This window comes from Schistocerca gregaria, chromosome 3, assembly GCF_023897955.1.
Source record: "Schistocerca gregaria isolate iqSchGreg1 chromosome 3, iqSchGreg1.2, whole genome shotgun sequence".
NCBI lineage: Eukaryota > Metazoa > Arthropoda > Insecta > Orthoptera > Acrididae > Schistocerca > Schistocerca gregaria.
Window position 1 is genome coordinate 2,526,783 of NC_064922.1, and position 15,084 is coordinate 2,541,866.

General features: G+C 50.9%; 5 non-coding genes across 5 annotated transcripts; all 5 read right to left on the minus strand.

The window, feature by feature from the left end:
- Positions 1-1,481: 1,481 nt before the first annotated feature.
- Trnar-ucg (transfer RNA arginine (anticodon UCG)) lies at positions 1,482-1,554 on the minus strand. The gene has a single exon. It is a non-coding gene; the product is annotated as a tRNA-Arg (tRNA).
- Positions 1,555-7,951: 6,397 nt separating this feature from the next.
- Positions 7,952-8,024, minus strand: Trnak-cuu (transfer RNA lysine (anticodon CUU)). Its single transcript has one exon. It is a non-coding gene; the product is annotated as a tRNA-Lys (tRNA).
- A 462-nt stretch (positions 8,025-8,486) lies between these two features.
- Trnar-ucg (transfer RNA arginine (anticodon UCG)) lies at positions 8,487-8,559 on the minus strand. Its single transcript has one exon. It is a non-coding gene; the product is annotated as a tRNA-Arg (tRNA).
- Positions 8,560-9,996: 1,437 nt separating this feature from the next.
- Positions 9,997-10,069, minus strand: Trnar-ucg (transfer RNA arginine (anticodon UCG)). Its single transcript has one exon. It is a non-coding gene; the product is annotated as a tRNA-Arg (tRNA).
- A 1,468-nt stretch (positions 10,070-11,537) lies between these two features.
- Trnap-ugg (transfer RNA proline (anticodon UGG)) lies at positions 11,538-11,610 on the minus strand. The gene has a single exon. It is a non-coding gene; the product is annotated as a tRNA-Pro (tRNA).
- Positions 11,611-15,084: the final 3,474 nt, after the last annotated feature.

The window sequence follows — 15,084 nt, forward strand, 5'->3', positions numbered from 1 at the left end:
TCAGCTCTCCTGATAGCCACTTTACTTGTAGTGCCGTCTCTATGCAAAAATTCGACATAATACCCGAATTTTCCAATAATTTTATCGACCGAAACGGGATCCAAAAACTTTACGAAAACACAGTAGTTGTCAGTATCTAGCTGAGTGGTATGCACCTTATCAGAATTTATGCCAAGTACCTGATCAAGCCAATCATGAATTTCCAGAGCAGTCGGCTGAACACGTCGTGTTTCCTTAGCAAAGGCAAAAACCAGCGTATTCTTCCTATCAGTTGTAGCCATGGTATGCAGTAATCAAGGGGAGATTCCGGTAATTACCGAAAACTCCACAAACGACAAATAATCGTCGATAGAAAACAAAATAAACAGATCACACAGGAGGCAGAAGAATCACAAGTTACACACGAATAAAATCACAAAACTCAAAAACACCGAAACGCAAAAGTAAACACTGGCGAAACACTGACTACACGCAGCAAAAGGAGGCACGTCCGTACGCGTCGGCAGATAGAGCCAGAATAAACGCCACTGATTCCCAAAATTTGTCTTCCTCCTGTGAGGATGGAACTCACGAGCCCTGGTTTACTAGATCAGTGCTCTACCACTGAGCTAAACAGGCGCGGCCTAGCGGAACTTTTGCGTTCTTCGTGCGTACGGTCGTCTGAATCATCAGACTTCAGCTGACAGCACTTCATATTTTCGACTAATATTTGCAGCTATGGCGACCCATTACTGCTTGGCTACACATCTGACACGTAGCCGTGTTCTCTTCAAACAAAACCACCTGCACTTCAGAACATGACTTTCACACATATCTACAAAATCACCTTCACCTTCAAATACAGTTTTCTTGCGACTGATTGAGACGTAGGCAAATTTTAAAGTTGCTACTTCTATTACATCACGTTAATCAGAAAATCGGTAATTTACATCTGCAGCGGAAAGAAACTCCGTTCCGCCCAGCGTAGGGCTCGAACCCACGACCCTATGATTAACAGCCTCATTCTCTACCGACTGAGCTAGCCGTGCTGCCTCGTTGGATACCTGCTGGGTAGCAGATCACACTGTACTCGTTTGGGTTGGTTGGTCCCCTTACAGAATCTCTCCATGCTGCCTAATGTTTTCCTAACGTCACACTCGTCACGTACTTCACTTTTATTTCATAATCGTTTTTGAGAGGTAAAGGAATTGCACGACAATCTGCAGAGCTAGCGGCGTCAAAATTAACACACATACTTGACGTGACTCAAAAGCCGAACGAGTTACTTTCCGACGTTGTTTTAGATGTGCAAGTGCCAGTCAAACCTCGCGGTGAGGGCACTCTGCCGACCATTTCGCTAGTTAACACCGGTCTTGTTGTGTGTGTTTCAAGCTCAAGACCATCTCCAAGCACAAAATGGTCAACAGCAACATTCAGACGGTTTCGTACTGCACAATTGCTACATTAAAACGGTATGTTTCTTTTTCAGAACTGAAAAAACACGACCGTGACAGGATTCGAACCTGCAATCTTCGGATCCGAAGTCCGACGCCTTATCCATTAGGCAACACGGTCACTAACGACCAAGTATAACTTATATACGACTCATCTCGAAACGCTCACGCCCCTGAGGAATTGTGTTTTCGTTCCACACAGCCGCTGCCCCTTACTCTTTCCCACCCATTCGTTACATTCAACCTCTTACGAGACCGACCAAACACAGACAGGAAAACAAGACCACACACTTTGCGCATTCGGAATCGATGGCAGGGTGTCCCTCGACGCATTTGCTACAATGGCCATTTGCTACTTCTGCAGAAGCGGTGGCGGCGGAGGCGACGACGACGACGACGACGACGACGACCGCGAGAGGCTCAGAGATTTTTGAGAAATACATCTATAAAATGTAATTCAGACTGCCTCGTCCCACCTTATGCCGTACTGTTTTTTTTTCCTTTATTGTCATTTTATACCTACAAAGGTAGGCCGGCAGCGGCCTAATATGCCGCTCTTCGGCCACAAGAAACATACAAGAGATAAAAACAGGAAGACATAATCTCAAAACACAGACATGGAGGACAAAAATCAGAAGACAACAGAGAATAAAAAGAATTGAAGTCGTTCACCGACGCAGCACTGTTTCAGTTAAAAAAAAAAAAAAAAAAAAAACGGGCAGCACAGCACGGAACAGAGAACACTAGCACAGGTGAACGGTGGAGCAGAAAACGAAGAAACACTCGAGGCACAGACCGGACGAAATACACGGACACTGCGGAGATGGGCTTCGGCGCTTGCAGGGGCACTGTCCACACCGAAAAGCTGGGGGCCTGCCAAGGGAGAAAACAGGGGGAGGGAAGGAGGGAGGGGGAGATAGGATGCCAGGGAGGAGGAGGGGAGAAAACGAAAAGAGGGGGGTGGAAGCCCAGGGAGAGGGGGAGGGGAGGTAAGGATGGAAGGAGGGAGAGACGGAGGGAGAGAAGGGAGAGTGGGTGCCCACAGGAAAATGAGAGGAGAGGGGAAGGCAAGGCTCAAAGTTGGTAGTAGGGGTAGATGGAGGGGAGGAGGGCATCATCCGGGAGGGGGAGTCGGCGGAAGCCACCTTGGGAGAGGGTGTGGAGAGTGTGAAGATGGAGAGCAGGTGGGATACAGGAGTACAGGCGCGGCAGGGGGTTGGCGTGGGAGAGGATGGAAGAGACAAGCGGGTGGGGAGGATCAAGCTTGCGGGAGGTGTAGAGGATCCGTATCCGTTGGAGGAAGAGGAGGAGGTGTGGGAAGGGGATGAGGTCATAGAGGAGCCGCGTGGGGGAAGGGAGGCGGATGCGATAGGCGAGGCGGAGTGCATGCCGTTCAAGGATTTGAAGGGATTTGCAAAAGGTAGGCGGGGCAGAGATCCAGGCGGGATGGGCATAACAGAGGATAGGGCGGATGAGAGATTTATAGGTGTGGAGGACGGTGGAGGGGTCCAGACCCCATGTGCGGCCAGAAATGAGCTTCAGGAGGTGGAGTCGGGAGCGTGCCTTGGCTTGGATTGTCCGGAGATGAGGAGTCCAGGAGAGGCGACGGTCAAGGTTGACGCCAAGGTACTTGAGGGTGGGTGTGAGGTTAATAGGACGGCCATAAATGGTAAGATAGAAATCAAGGAGACGGAAGGAAGGGGTGGTTTTGCCTACGATGATTGCCTGGGTCTTGGAAGGATTGACCTTAAGCAACCACTGGTTACACCAAGAGGTGAACCGGTCCAGATGGGATTGGAGAAGGTGTTGGGAGCGTTGCAGGGTGGGGGCAAGGGCAAGGAAGGCGGTGTCATCGGCGTACTGGAGAAGGTGAAGGGGGGGTGCAGGTGGAGGCATGTCCGCCGTATAAAGAAGGTAAAGAAGAGGGGAAAGGACGGAACCTTGGGGCACACCGGCAGAGGGGTAGAAGGTGTAGGAATCAGTGTTGTGGATAGTGACATAGGAAGGGCGGTGGGAAATGAAGGAGGCGATCAGACGGACGTAGTTAATAGGAAGAGCAAAGGTTTGGAGCTTGAAGAGGAGACCAGAATGCCACACACGGTCATAGGCGCGTTCAAGGTCAAGGGAGAGGAATATGGCGGAGCGACGGGAGTTGAGTTATTCGGAGAGGAGGTGAGTGAGGTGAAGGAGAAGGTCATCGGCAGAGAAGGATGGTCGAAAGCCACATTGGGTGGAGGGAAGGAAGCGGTGCCGGTGGAGATGCTGGTGGATGCGGCGGGTTAGAATGGATTCCAGGACCTTGCTGAAGACCGAGGTAAGGCTTATAGGACGGTAGGAGGAGACAGCGGAAGGTGGTTTATCGGGTTTGAGGAACATCAGGATCCGGGAGGGTTTCCACAGGTCGGGGTAGAAGCCGGTGGACAAGACCACATTGTACAGCCTGGCCAGGGTGGAGAGGAAAGGGGCGGGAGCTTCACGGAGGTGACGGTAAGTAACACGGTCGTGACCAGGAGCAGTGTTGCGTTTGGTGCGGAGTATATCGATGATGTCTTGAGTAGTTATAGGGTTATTGAGTTCAGTGTGTGTAATGTTGTCCAAATACTGGAAGCCAGGAGCTAGTGGAGGGATAGAGGTGTCAGTTCGATCGCAGACATCGGGGAAGAGGGAATAATCGAACTGGGGATCGTCAGGGATGGTAAAGACATCGGTGAGGTAGGAGGCAAAATGGTTGGCCTTACTAAGGTTGTCAGGAAAGGGATTGTCATTATGAAGGAGGGGATAGTAAGGGGGGGGGGTTTGATCCAGTAAGGCGGCGGAAGGCTGACCAGTATTTGGACGAGTTAATAGGTAGGGTAGCAGTAAGACGGGTGCATGTCTGTCGCCAGTCCCGGCGTTTCTTAGCCGCGAGCAAGTTCCGGATGTGTCTCTGGAGTTGCCGGTGGCGATGTAGTGTGTCCCGGTCACGCGTGTGGAGGAAGGCACGGTAGAGACGACGGGATTCTCGAAGGAGGAGGACGGCCTGTGGGGGTAAAGTGGGACGGTGCGGGTGGATGGCGACGGTAGGGATGTGGGCCTCCACGGCCTCAGACAAGGTCTGCTGGAGAAAGGATGCGGCATGGGTTATGTCATGTGGGCGGTGGTAGGTGAGGGGGTGGCTATCGACTCGGGTAGTAAGGGTATCCCGGTATGCATTCCAGTCGGCACGGGAGTAATCATGGACATACTTGGGGGGAGGGTCAAGGCGAGGATCAGGACGGGGGCGACGACCGTCTGATGTGGTAAGAAGGACAGGGAGATGGTCACTGCCAATAGGGTCGAGGACGTCCACCGCTATGCGGCCAAGGAGGTTGGGGGAGGCTAGGACGACATCGGGTGTGGTATTGGATTCAGGGCGGGTGTGTTGGGGAAGAGGAAGGACATCTCCTTGGATGGTGGCGAGGAACCGATGCCACCGCCGTAACTGGGTGGCGGAGCGACTATGGATATTGAGATCTGCGGCAATCACGTAGGAGGAGAAGGTACGGTCGATGTGGGAAAGGAAGTCAAAAGGAATAGGGGCAGAGGGCGGACATAGATGGTGGCGCAGGTAACGGTGAGGCCGGGGAAGAATAGACTAAGGATCAGGTGTTCCGTGGGGTTGGGAAGGAGGGGTTGGAGCCGAACAGGGATCTGGCGATGGTGGCCAATGGCAACTCCGCCACGCGCTATCGGGAGGGGGTTGTCAGAGCGGTGAAGGAGGTAGGGCGAGGTATGGACAGTATGGTGGGGCTGGAGAAATGTTTCGTTTAGGAGGAAGGCATCCACGCGGTGGGTGGTGAGGGTATGCATAAGGAGATTCTTGTTGACAGGAAGGGAACGGATGTTGTTAAACAGGATACGTTGCTGTCGCGCCATAGTGGGAATTTAGACGAGGGTGTCGAGACGGGAGAAGGTAAAATGGGCCTGGTTATGGGAGTAGGTGGCGTAAGTGTTGAGCTGGAAGACGGAACGGGCGGCAAGGGATATCTGCTGGAGGGTGTGGGGGCGCTGAAAGGGGTGGATGTTCTGAAGGACAACGGTTACAAAGCAGATGATGTCCTCAGCTGTGGGGGGGGGACGGAGGGAATTGCCGGGAGGGGTGGGGGCATCCAAGGGGCGGACAGGGACAGTGAGTTCAGGAGCGGAGGGAGGGGGTCGGGCCTTGCACTTTTGGGAGTAGGTTGGGTGTTGGAGGTTACAGGTGTTACAGGAGGGGGGGGGACTGAAGGTTGGGGCACTGCCGGAGGAAGTGTGCTTCTATTGCAGTGCGGGCAGACGGGGGCCTCGCGGCACTCAGATGTAGGATGTGCATTATAGCGCAAGCACCTCAGGCAGCGGATGGACTGTGGAAGGGAGCGGGAGGGGTCGACCTTATAACGGCGGTTGAAAAGGAGGGCACCCTCCTTGAGGAGGAGGTCTATGGAGGGAGCATGCTCGGAGAACACCCGCATGAGGTGGGTGGGGCCGGCTGGATTGTGAATCTGGCGGACAGCTCGAACCTCTAGATAGGGATGGGCCTTCAGCTCCGCCAACACCTCCTCCTCCGTGATCATCGGGCTAAGCCGAGTGATCACGGCAGTGAGGGTCGGTGGGCGACGGGGCGGCTGGGGTTGTCGGGATGAGGAGGGGGAGGGAGCAGGGGCAAGGGAGGCATGGGGACCAAACCGGGTGAGGGGAATGCGGGAGAGGATGTCGGAGTGGAGGGTGGGGCTGGGGGATGTGATCAGGACGGAGTCCCAACGGGGGGTGAGAAGGGAGATCGGGGCTCCGGGGAAGTGCTGGCGGAGGAGAAGGGTAAGATTGCGGGCCTCCAGGAGAGAGGGACCAGGGTGAGAAAGGAGGTACCTGTAGGAGGGGGAGGTAGAGGAGGGAGTAGATAGGGCAGGTGGGGTGGTATCCATGGCATCCTGGGGGGTTGGAGGGGGGAGAGTCTGCGACTTCTTGGGAGCAGAAGAGGCTGGGGTGCCGCTGGGACGTTTCACAACGGGAGAGGGATGGGAAGAGGTGTGGGGGATGGGGACGACCGGGAGATGGCGGGAGATGGCAGGTCCCACCGGCGGTGCAGGCACTGGTGGTGGTGCTGATGCTGGCGCTGGAGCTGGAGCTGGCGCCACAGAAGATGCAGTGGCAGTGGTTGGCACTGGCGATGGCGAGGGCGATGGTGATGGTGATGGTGATGTCGATGATGATGGTGTGGCGTGGGTGGTGGCCCGACGGGCAACAACCCTGCCGGGGGTGGCATGAGTTACATGTGGGAGGGGAGGGAATGGGTCACGTGAGGCATGGGGGGTAGGAACAGGGGAGGGAGCAACAAAAGGAGCGGGGGTGGGAAGAGTGAGGAGGGGGGGGAATATATGGGGGAGGCGGTGATTAAGCACACCACGTGATGGTGGTGGTAGCAAGTGAGCGGGACGTGTACACCATTGCAGTGGTAGTGGCGGTAGTTGTGGGGGTTGTCATGGTGAGAGGATAAGTGGGAGAGGGGAAAAGAGGGAAAATAACAGGGGACAGTCAAAGGACAAGGACAAGAGACTGACGAAGAGGAAGGGTAAGACGTAAGCAGAGACGACAGAACGAAAGACGGGCAGGGAGCGGCGGCGGCGGCGGCGGCGGCGGCGGCGGCGGCGGCGGCGGCGGGAACCGGCGGCGGCGGTGGAAACCGGCGGCGGCGTCGGCGGCGAGCAGCGGCAGCGGCGGCACGAACCAGATGCGGCGCCGGCGGCGGCGGTCGGCAACAGCAGCAGCGGCAGGAACCGGATACGGTGGCGGCAACCGGCGTCGGCGGGAGACCGGCGCCGGCGGCGGCGGCGGCTGGGACCAACAGCGGCAAAGGCTCGGGACAACGGCAGCTGCAGCGATCACTGAAACTCCTAGCACTTCGATATTAACGACAATAATATCGAAGCGCGCAACCCTCTCGAGTTACGCCGAAGATGACGCCGTACTGCTTTGGCAAATGCTTTATCTGCGCCATTCGCCTTAATCACATCTGAGAGTAATTCTTAATGATACGACTGTCGCTAATTGTTCCTCATCACAGATACTGTTTGCTATACGGCCACGATGCGCAACTGATTTCCAAGATTCGTCTTCCTCCTGTGAGGATGGAACTCACAAACCCTGGTTTACTAGACCAATGCTCTACCACTGAGCTAAACAGGCGCCGCCTAGCGGCACTTTTGCGTACTTCGTCCGTACGGTCGTCTGAATCATCAGACTTCAGCTGACAACACTTCATATTTTCGACTAATATTTGCAGCTATGGCGCCCCATTACTTCTTGGCTACACATCTGACACATAGCCGATGTTCTCTCCAAACAAAACCACCTGCACTTCAGAACATGACTTTCACACATGTCTACAAAATCACCTTCACCTTCAAATACAGTTTTCTTGCGACTGATGGAGACGTAGGCAAATTTTTAAGTTGCTATTTTCATTACATCACGTTAATCAGAAAATCGGTAATTTACATCTGCAGCGGAAAAAAATTCCGTTCCGCCCAGCGTGGGGCTAGAACCCACAACACTGTGAATAAGAGTCTCATGCTCTACCGACTGAGCTAGCCGTGCTGCCTCGTTGGATACTTGCTGGGTAGCAGATCACACTGTACACGTTTGGGATGGGGGGGGGGGGGGGCTCCCATACAGAATCTCTCCATGCTGCCTAATCTTTTCCTAACGTCACACTCGTCACGTACTTCACTTTCATTCCATAATCATTTCTGAGAGGCAAAGGAATTGCATGACAATCTGCAGAGCCAGCGGCGTCAAAATTAACACACATACTTGATGTGACTCAAAAGCCGAACGAGTTACTTCCCAACGTTGTTTTAGATGTGCAAGTGCGAGTCAAAACTCGCGGTGAGGGCATTCTGCCGACCATTTCGCTAGTTAACACCGGTCTTGTTGTGTGTGTTTCAGGCTCAAGACCATCTCCAAGCACAGAATGGTCAACAGCAACATTCAGACGGTTTCGTACTGCTCAATTGCTACATTAAAACGGTATGTTTCTTTTTCAGAACCTGAAAAACACGACCGTGACAGGATTCGAACCGACAATCTTCGGATCCGAAGTCCGACGCCTTATCCATTAGGCCACACGGTCACTGACGACCAAGTATAACTTATATACGACTCATCTCGAAACGCTCACACCCCCTGAGGAATTGTGTTTTCGTTCCACACTGCCGCTGCTCCTTATTCTTTCCCACCCATTCGTTACATTCAACCTCTTACGAGACCGACCAAACATAGACAGGAAAACAAGACCACACACTTTGCGCATTCGGAATCGATGGCAGGGTGTCAGTCGCCGCATTTGCTACAATGGCCATTTGCTACTTTCTTCAGAAGCGGCAGCGGCGACGACGACGACGACGACGAACGCGAGAGGCTCTGAGATTTGTGAGAAATACATCTATAAAATGTAATTCAGACTGCCTCGTCCCACCCTACGCCATACTGCTTTGGCAAATACTTTATCTGCGCCATTCGCATTAGTCACATCTGAGAGTAATTCTTAATAACGCGCCTGTCGCTAATTGTTCCTCATCGCAGATACTGTTTGCTATACGGCCACGATACGCAACTGATTTCCAAGATTCGTCTTCCTCCTGTGAGGATGGAACTCACGAACCCTGGTTTACTAGACCAAAGCTCTACCACTGAGCTAAACAGGCGCCGCCTAGCGGCACTTTTGCGTACTTTGTCCGTACGGTCGTCTGAATCATCAGACTTCAGCTGACCACACTTCATATTTTCCACTAATATTTGCAGCTATGGCGACCCATTACTGCTTGGCTACACATCTGACACGTAGCCGTGTTCTCTCCAACACAAAACAACTTGCACTTCAGAACATGACTTTCACACATGTCTACAAAATCACCTTCACCTTCAAATACAGTTTTCTTGCGACTGATGGAGACGTAGGCAAATTTTAAAGTTGCTATTTCCATTACATGACGTTAATCAGAAAATCGGTAATTTACATCTGCAGCGGAGAAAAATTCCGTTCAGCCCAGCGTAGAGCTCGAACCCACGACCGTGTGAATAAGAGTCTCATGATCTACCGACTGATCTAGCCGTGCTGCCTCGTTGGATACCTCCTGGGTAGCAGATCACACTGTACTCGTTTGGGTTGGGTGGTCCCATACAGAATCTCTCCATGCTGCCTAATGTTTTCCTAACGTCACACTCGTCACGTACTTCACTTTTATTTCATAATCATTTCTGAGAGGTAAAGGAATTGCATGACAATCTGCAGAGCTAGCGGCGTCAAAATTGACACATATACTTTACGTGACTCAAAAGCCGAACGAGTTACTTTCCGACGTTGTTTTAGATGTGCAAGTGCCAGTCAAAACTCGCGGTGAGGGCACTCTGCCGACCATTACGCTAGTTAACACCGGACTTGTTGTGTGTGTTTCAGGTTCAAGACCATCTCCAAGCACAAAATGGTCAACAGCAACATTCAGACGGTTTCGTACTGCACAATTGCTACATTAAAACGGTATGTTTGTTTTTCAGAACTGGAAAAACACGACCGTGACAGGATTCGAACCTGCAATCTTCGGATCCGAAGTCCGACGCCTTATCCATTAGGCCACATAGTCACTGACGACCAAGCAAAACTTATATACGACTCATCCCGAGACGCTCACGCCCCTGAGGAATTGTGTTTTCGTTCCACACAGCCGCTGCCCCTTACTCTTTCCCACCCATTCGTTACATTCAACCTCTTACGAGACCTACCAAACATAGACAGGAAAACAAGACCACACACTTTGCGCATTCGGAATCGATGGCAGGGTGTCCCTCGCCGCATTTGCTACGATGGCCATTTGCTACTTCTGCAGAAGCGGCGGCGGCGGCGGCGGCGACGACGACGACGACGACGACGACGACGACGACGACGACGACGACGACGACAGGCTCTGAGATTTGTGAGAAAGACATCTATTAAATGTAATTCAGAGTGCCTCGTCCCACCTTATGCCGTACTGCTTTAGCAAATGCTTTATCTGCGCCATTCGCCTTAATCACATCTGAGATTAGTTCTTAATTATACGACTGTCGCTAATTGTTCCTCATCACAGATACTGTTTGCTATACGGCCACGATGCGCAACTGATTTCCAAGATTCGTCTTCCTCCTCTGAGGATGGAACTCACAAACCCTGGTTTACTAGACCAATGCTCTACCACTGAGCTAAACAGGCACCGCCTAGCGGCACTTTTGCGTACTTCGTCCGTAAGGTCGTCTGAATCATAAGACTTCAGCTGACAACACTTCATATTTTCGACTAATATTTGCAGCTATGGCGACCCATTACTGCTTGGCTACACATCTGACACGTAGCCGATGTTCTCTCCAAACAAAACCACCTGCACTTCAGAACATGACTTTCACACATGTCTACAAAATCACCTTCACCTTCAAATACAGTTTTCTTGCGACTGATGGAGACGTAGGCAAATTTTAAAGTTGCTATTTCCATTACATCACGTTAATCAGAAAATCGGTAATTTACATCTGCAGCGGAAAATAATTCCGTTCCGCCCAGCGTAGGGCTCGAACCCACGACCCTGTGAATAAGAGTCTCATGCTGCACCGACTGAGCCAGCTGTGTTGCCTCGTTGGATACCTGCTGGGTAGGAGATCACACTGTACTCGTTTGGGTTGGGTGGTCCCATACAGAATCTCTCCATGCTGCATAATATTTTCCTAACGTCACACTCGTCACGTACTTCACTTTTATTTCATAATCATTTCTGAGAGGTAAAGGAATTGCATGACAATCTGCAGAGCCAGCAGCGTCAAAATTAACACATATACTTTACGTGACTCAAAAGCTGAACGAGTTACTTTCCGACGTTGTTTTAGATGTGCAAGTGCCAGTCAAATCTCGCGGTGAGGGCACTCTGCCGATCATTTCGCTAGTTAACACAGGTCTTGTTGTGTGTTTTTCAAACTCAAGACCATCTCCAAGCACATAATGGTCAACAGCCATATTCAGACGGTTTCGTACTGCACAATTGCTACATTAAGACGGGACGTTTGTATTTCAGAACTGGAAAAACACGACCGTGACAGGATTCGAACCTGCAATCTTCGGATCCCAAGTCCGACGCCTTATCCATTAGGCCACACGGTCACTGACGACTAAGTATTACTTATATCCGACTCATCTCGAAACGCTCACACCCCCTGAGGAATTGTGTTTTCGTTCCACACAGCCGCTGCCCCTTATTCTTTCCCACCCATTCGTTACATTCAACCTCTTACGAGACCGACCAAACATAGACAGGAAAACAAGACCACACACTTTGCGCATTCGGAATCGATGGCAGGGTGTCCCTCGCCGCATTTGCTACGATGGCCATTTGCTACTTCTGAAGAAGCGGCGGCGGCGACGACGACCGCGAGAGGCTCCGAGATTTGTGAGAAATACATCTATAAAATGTAATTCAGACTGCCTCGTCCCACCTTATGCCGTACCGCTTTGGCAAATGCTTTATCTTCGCCATTCGCCTTAATCACATCTGAGAGTAGTTCTTAATAAAACGCCTGTCGCTAATTGTTCGTCATCACAGATACTGTTTGCTATACGGCCATGAGGCGCAACTGATTTCCAAAATTCGTCTTCCTCCTGTGAGGATGGAACTCACGACCCCTGGTTTACTAGACCAATGCCCTACCACTTTTTTTTTTTTTTCAAGCTGAAAATGGTCAACAGCAACATTTATACGGTTTTGTACTGCTCAATTGCTACATTAAAACGGTATGTTTCTTTTTCAGAACTGATAAAACGCGAGCGTGACAGCATTCGAACCTGTAATCTCCAGATCCGAAGTCCGACGCCTTATCCATTTTTTTTTTTGTTTACCATCTTTTTCTTGTTGTTTCATTTTATTTTTCCTTTCTATGTTTTGTATTACTTGATATGCCATTGTTTAAAATTTAGGGGTGGCACTCAGATTCAGGCTGCGGAAACAAAGCGGGCATGGGTCGAAACCCGAGGCCTGGCCACGATGACTCCACCGTCCTGTTTCCGAATGGCACCTGTACTACGGTGTCGTACTTTCCCCTACTGTCTCGGTTCTTGGTCTCACGTTTTTCTTGTTCGTCCTAAATATCCACGAAAACTTCAGTCCAGGTTTAGAAAAGTAGTTTACAGAAAGGTGGCAAATCCAGAAACAGTATATAGGAAATCGGCTAACACAGGCGACCTTAGCCAACACCCTCCCTTTCAAATGTCAGGCTAAGCATATTTGCAAAATCTTCACGGGGTCCTGGCATGCGCAATCGGTTCCAGTAAGCAGTAAGAATGTACTGTCGAAACGTTAGGTGTTCATCCTCTTCATGACAACTAATAACAAAATGTACGAAGTGTCCAAGCAACCACATAACGGTATTGAGCTTCGTTCGCGGATAAAAGGAAGAATCGGGCCGTACGATGATGTCAATGGTATAAGCGGTTTCGGCATTCCTAGTGACAAAAGCCAGTTGTTTCCTGAGCCAAATCCAATTAGCAAGGTGCCCACTGCAGGTGAATCGATGCACAAGTGTGTCCAGGAGACCACACCGAGTGCAGTTGTCCATGTCAGAAAGACCAATACGGTGCAGTCGTACGTTGGTGGGGACCAAACCATTAACTACCCTACACCACGTGGACGCCACAGCCATAGTGTGGATCGGCAGACTAACATTCTTCCAGACGTTCTTCCAGGACACTGATGGAGACGCCAGTTCGATTGGATTGGGACCTGCCAGCCCCTCCCAACGGGCAATCAAGCTCTTGGTTGTTGGCACCGGTCGTCGCAAGAAGACGTCACCGAGGTAACTAACCGCAATATAAAATTCCCGTACGTGTTTCAACTTAAAATTGAGGCGACCGACGTCGACAGGTGGAGCAAGGCTCTTCGGACGCACAACAGTAAAAAGTCTGGATGTAATTGAAGTCACTTCTTGCGTAACAATTAGAGTCGTACGGCGGACGTACAAGGCAGATGCCTTGCGAGTAATGTCAGTGAGGCCCAAGCCTCCGGAGATACGCGGTTTCATCATAACCTCGTAACGCAACTTGAATAGATGACCCTTCCATATAAACCTGCTAGACAATTGGCGCAACCTTTTCGCCACCATAATGGGAAGGGGGAACAGCTGAGCAACATAATAGGCTTTACATAACACGTATGTGTCTAAAATTCTGACTTTTTGCAAAATGGTAGCAGAGCGCTGCTCATGGACCATCAGAGCCCCCTGTATCTTCTCGGTGACAGATTTAAATTAAGAGCTGCCATTTTTATAGGACACCGATCAATGGTAATCCCCAATGACGTATGGCGATCGACAAAAGTGGCCCAAGGAACATCAGCATCGCGAAACCCTCGAATATCAAGGAACTTACACTTACCCTGATTAAGACGCGCTCCAGAGACACAACAGTATGCATCGACTGCCCCTTTCAACAATGTGATATCATCACGTTGACGGAGGAGAACAACGACATCGTCCGCGTACGCCTTAACCGTGAGCTTCCCACCAGAGAGGGTCATACCCTGAAGCTTGAAAGCAAGAGTCCGAAGCAGCGGTTCCAGGGACAATATGAATAGCGACATAGAGAGCGGACTACCCTGAGGTACCCCTCGGCGGATAGCAAAGGGCGGCGTCAGCTGCCCATTGACTGACACCCGAGCAGTTATTCCCCTATACAAATTGCCAAGAACACCACGTGATGAAGCGTTAAAACCTATTGTATCTAAAACATGATCTAAAAACACATGACTGACGTGATCAAAATCCTTATAAAAATCGAGGAAAGCAAAGGCACAATGAACGTTTGTAACCGCCGCAACCGAGACAACATCCCGATATTCGGCTACTGGGGTCAGAATAGATCTACCAGGAAAACAACATTGATGTGCATCAATCACACCCCGAAGCAGTGAAGACAATCGACTATTGAGTGCTCTAGCAGCTGTCTTGTAATCAAAGTTCAGCAATGTGAGCGGACGAAGATTGGCAGTAGATAAACGACCAGTGGACTTCGGAATTAAAACAATTTTCCCTACATTAAAATCGGCAGGCACATCCATCCCCTTGACAATCTCATTTAAAATCTGCGTAAAAGTGCCACCCAAAAGAGGCCAAAAACGCAGATAAAATTCTTTAGGCAGGCCGTCTGGACCCGGCGATTTACCGGACGGAGAGTGAGCAATAAAATCAAAAACATCATCTACCTGCAACTCCCGGAGAAAGTCGCCGTTCGCGTCAGGCGTGATCGTCGCAGGAAGATCCTCAAGGACATCATCAGAAAGTGACGCACCAGAATCATCGGCAGAATAGAGATTAGCGTAATACTGATGAAGAGCACGAGTCATATCCTCCTGTGCAATAAGCTGTCGTCCATCATCCACCATAAGGACGTCGAGTCTGATGCCGCAGCAGGTGGTACAAAGAAGTCAGTTCACCTTCAACAAGAGAGTGAGGTTTCGACTTTACTCGCAGACCATCCAACTGTCGTCGTTTGAGGGTCAAGAGCTTGGCTTTAATACGACGAACATCATGGATCCGCAGAGGAGAAGGACCCGCCGCGTCATACAGTTCACGCAGGACAGAGTAGTAA